This window comes from Sapajus apella, unplaced genomic scaffold (assembly GCF_009761245.1).
Source record: "Sapajus apella isolate SASKATOON/1434 unplaced genomic scaffold, GSC_monkey_1.0 scaffold92, whole genome shotgun sequence".
Lineage (NCBI taxonomy): Eukaryota > Metazoa > Chordata > Mammalia > Primates > Cebidae > Sapajus > Sapajus apella.
The window spans coordinates 5086410-5090638 of NW_022437032.1; the positions used below are offsets into that span (position 1 = coordinate 5086410).

Consider the following 4229-nt stretch of genomic DNA (forward strand, 5'->3'; position numbering starts at 1 on the left):
ACCCGTGCCTGTGCCCGCTGCTGGCTGGCATCTCCCACAAGGAGCCCAAGACTGGCCTCATATTGGCCAATTGACCTGGGCACAGCAAACTTCTCCTGGCAGATAAATCTCAGAAACATAAAGCTAAGGAAAAAAAAGCAGAAGGCTCTGCAGGGCACTGTGCCGTTAGCACAGTTTTGAAACCACGCAGAACCGCACTGTATATTGTTTATGGACACCGACAGATGGAGCAGAGTACAAAGCTGTGCATGCGAACGAGGCACCCGTGTTCCCACAGTGGCTCCTTTAGGGTGGCGGAGAAGAAACTGGGAGGGGAATGAGAGGGATTTCTTTTTCTTTTTTTTTTTTTTTGAGACAGAGTCTCGCGGTGTCGCCCAGGCTGGAGTGCAGTGGCACAATCTCAGCTCACTGCGACCTCCACCTCCCAGGTTCAAGCAATTCTCCTGCCGCAGCCTCCTGAGTAGCTGGGACTACAGAAGCCAGCACCACCAAGCCCGGCTCAGTTTTGTATTTTTAGTAGAGACGGGTTTGGAGCCGGTCTCGAACTCCTGGTTTCAAGTGACCCACCAGCCTTGGCCTCCCAGAGTGCTGGGATTACAGGTGTGAGCCACTACACCTGGCCCAAGAGGGATTTAATTTTTTTTTTTTTGAGACAGAGTCTCACTCTGTCACCCAGGCTGGTGTGCAGTGATACCATCTTGGCTCACTGCAACCTCCACCTTTCAGGCTCAAGTGATCCTCCTGCCTCAGCCTCCCAAATAGCTGGCATTATAGGCACGTGCTACCACTCCTAATTTTTGTAATTTTAGGAGAGATGGGGTTTTGCCATATTGGCCAGGTTGGTCTTGAACTCCTGACCTCGTGTTTGGCTGAGAGGGATTTCAATATTTGGAATGTTTTACTTCTTTGGCTGATGTTTGTAACAATATCAAAACTGTGTGAATGTCTAAAATGACTCATTAAAAAAAAAAAAAAAAAGCCAGCTTAGCATTGTGGCTCATGCCTGTATCCCAGCACTTTGGGAGTGGGAGGCTGAGGTGGGTGGATTGGTTGAGGCCAGGAGTTTGATACCAGCCTGGCCAATATGGTGAAACCCCTGTATCTACAAAAATACAAAGCTTAGCCAGGAGTGGTGGCACATGCCTGTGGTCCCAGCTACTTGGGAGGCTGAGGTGAGAGGACTGCTTGAGCCCAGAGGTCGAGGCTGCAGTGAGCCAAGGGCAATCCTTCACTGTAGCCTGGGTGACAGAGCCAGACCCTGTCTCAAAAAAAGAAAGAAAGAAAGAAAGAGAGAGAGAGAGAGAGAGAGAAAGAAAGAAGGAAAGAAAGAAAGGAAGGAAGGAAAGAAAGAGAAAGAAAGAGAAAGAAAGAAAGAAGAAAAGGAAAAAGAGAAAAGAAAAAGGAAAAACAAAATTGCCTCTCTCTCTACAGATAAACCCGGGATATTAGCTAAAAGTGTCAATTGCCTGAATCCTCTTCCCTGGGGAGAGGAGGTCTGGGGAAGGGGTCTCTGTCCCTCGCAAATGTCCCAGCAATTCACACCCTGGGCCAGGTTGGCGGGTTGACAATCATTTTCTTTCTAGCCTTTCTTCCTCAATGTGTGATTGTACCTTAAAAATATTTTGCTAAACATACGGACGCCCAGAAGCCCACCCCGGACGTTCTGATTCAGGCTGTTTGGTGAGGGGGCGCTGGGCCCCTGCACTTCACAAGCTCGGCACCGATTCTAACGCGCGCTGATGTCTGAGGGTGACCCCTAGCCAGGGGCTCCGCCGCGCTGCCAGCGTTAGTCCAGGACCCCCGTGGGAGGCCAAGTCATGATTTTACGCAAAGCGCGTTGGGGTTTTCAACACCTCCGCAGCCTCTCTGGGTGCTGGGCGCCTGCCCCGGGGCCCTGCCGTTGCTGCTCCCTGGCCCAGGTCTGCAGCCCCTGGGGAGGCCCCGACAGCCGCGAGCCTGGGGCCTGGAATGCAGCCCGCCCAGGCCGCACCCTGCCCAAACCAGTTTGAACCAGCTGCAGGGATGGAGCCGTGGCGCGTCCCCACGAGCTCCCTCTGGTGCCCAAGCCGGGCTCAGAGCTGCTGCTCCCGCCTCCTGCTCTGGAGGCCTCCTCGGGTGCAGGCAGTGGCTCCATCCCAGCCTGGGGGATTGGGGGTGCCGGTGGTTGCCAGACCCGAAGGCCCCTGGGAGCCGCAGCCCCCGTCGGGTCCCACACCCTTCTGCCCCGACGCCATCTGCTTCACCTCTAGCTACAAAATGACTGCTTGACGGTGTCTTTTCAAAGCCAGTTCTCCCAGCGCAGACCTCAGGCACACAAAGTTCTAGACTAGACAGTTCCCAGACGTGGCTGCACACTGAAAACTCCTGGGAAACTTCCAGAAAATACTGATGCCCAGACCCCACCCCCAGAGGCTGTGATTTAATTGGTCTTGGGTGTGGCCGGGACTCACACCTGTAATCCCAGCACTTTGGGAGGCCGAGGTGGGTGGATCACCTGAGGTCAGGGGTTCGAGACCAACCTGACCAACTTAGAGAAACCCCTGTCTCTAGTAAAAATACAAAATTAGCCAGCCGTGGTGGCACATGCCTGTAATCCCTCCTACTGAGGCAGGAGAATGGCGGAGGTTGCGGTGAGCCGAGATGGCGACGTTGCACTCCAGCCTGGGCAACAAGGGCGAAATTCCGTCTCATCAAACAAACAAGCACACACACACACACAGTGCCCCTAGGTGATTCCAGTTTGCACTGTTCAGCACTGACATAGCTTTGTCTGGGACCTCTGATCTGTAAAATGTGTCCGGAGCCCTTACTACCTACCAGGCATTGTTCTAAGCTCTTGACATAGATGCCCTCACTGGATCTCCACCACACCCTGTGAGGCAAGTAGGTCCTGCGATGATCCCCATAGCCTAGATAAAGAACACGAGACTGGCAGCAGCTCACCCCTGTAATCCCAACACTGTGGGAGGCTGAGGCTGGAGAATTGCTTGAGACCAGGAGTTCAAGACCAGCCTGAGCACCTCTCTCTGCAAAAACTAAATAAAAAGTGAAGTTGCTCTCCTGCTTAATGTCTGTTTCCCCACTAGTGAAGTAATTTCAAGCACATCCCATTTTTATAAAAGCATGGTGGAAACCAGGTATTGGCCAGGCACAGTGGCTCATGCCTGTAATCCCAGCACTTTGGGAGGCTGAGGCGGGTGGATTGCTTGAGGTCAGGAGTTTGGGACCAGCCTGGCCAACATGGTGAAACGCTGTCTCTAGTAAAAGTACAAGAATTAGCTGGGCCGTAGTGGCACATGCCTGTAATCCCAGCTACTCGGGAGGCTGAGGCAGGAGAATTGCTGGAACCCAGGAGGTGGAGGTTGCAGTGAGCTGAAATCGTGCCACTGCACTCCAGTCTGAGCAAGAAAGTAAGATGCTGTCTCAAAAATAAAGAAATTAAAAAAAAAAAAAAAGCCCAACACCACCACCAACAATAAAAACCCAGGTATTAAAAAACATTTTTGGGGGGGCTGTGCGAGGGGCGGGGCTGCGGGCGGCCCAGGAGCGCGGCGCTAATGGCGGGGCCGGTGAAGGACCGCGAGGCCTTCCGGAGGCTCAGCTTCTTGTACCAGGCCGCGCATTGTGTCCTTGCCCAGGACCCCGAGAACCAGGCGCTGGCAAGATTTTACTGCCACACGGAGAGGACCATCGCGAAGCGGCTCGTCTTGCGGCGGGACCCTTCGGTGAAGAGGACTCTCTGTCGAGGCTGTTCTTCCCTCCTCGTGCCCGGCCTCACCTGCACCCAGCGCCAGAGACATTCTAAACTACTACAGCCCTTGCCAAACACAGCCCACCCCATTCCAACCCACCTTCCTGAGGAGAAAATGCCGACTCAAGGTTCCAGTCACCAGTGATGGATTCACCCCAGCTCCCAAATATAGTTTACATGTTTTACGTTCAAAAAAAAAAAAAAAAAAAAAAAACATTTTTGGCCACCCAAGGCGGATGGGTCACTTGAGGTCAGGAGTTCGAGACTAGCCTAGGCAACATGATGAAATCCTGTCTTCACAAAAATTAGCCGGGTATGATGGCATGCACCTGTAGTTCCCGCTACTCAGGAGACTGAGGGAAGAGGATCACCTGAGCCAGGGACACTGAAGCTGCAGTGAGCCGTGATCACACCACTGCACTCCATCCTGGGCAACAGAGCGGGACCACCATCTCAAAAAAAAGAAAGAAAAAAAACA

The 4229-nt window shown here is 53.0% G+C and overlaps 1 pseudogene across 1 annotated transcript; it reads left to right on the forward strand.

Annotated features, from left to right (window-relative positions):
* The first annotated feature begins 3516 nt into the window (after positions 1-3516).
* LOC116535172 lies at positions 3517-3958 on the forward strand (annotated as a pseudogene). Its single transcript, XR_004262072.1, has one exon. The product of XR_004262072.1 is annotated as a ribonuclease P protein subunit p21 pseudogene (transcript).
* The last annotated feature ends 271 nt before the right edge of the window (positions 3959-4229 follow it).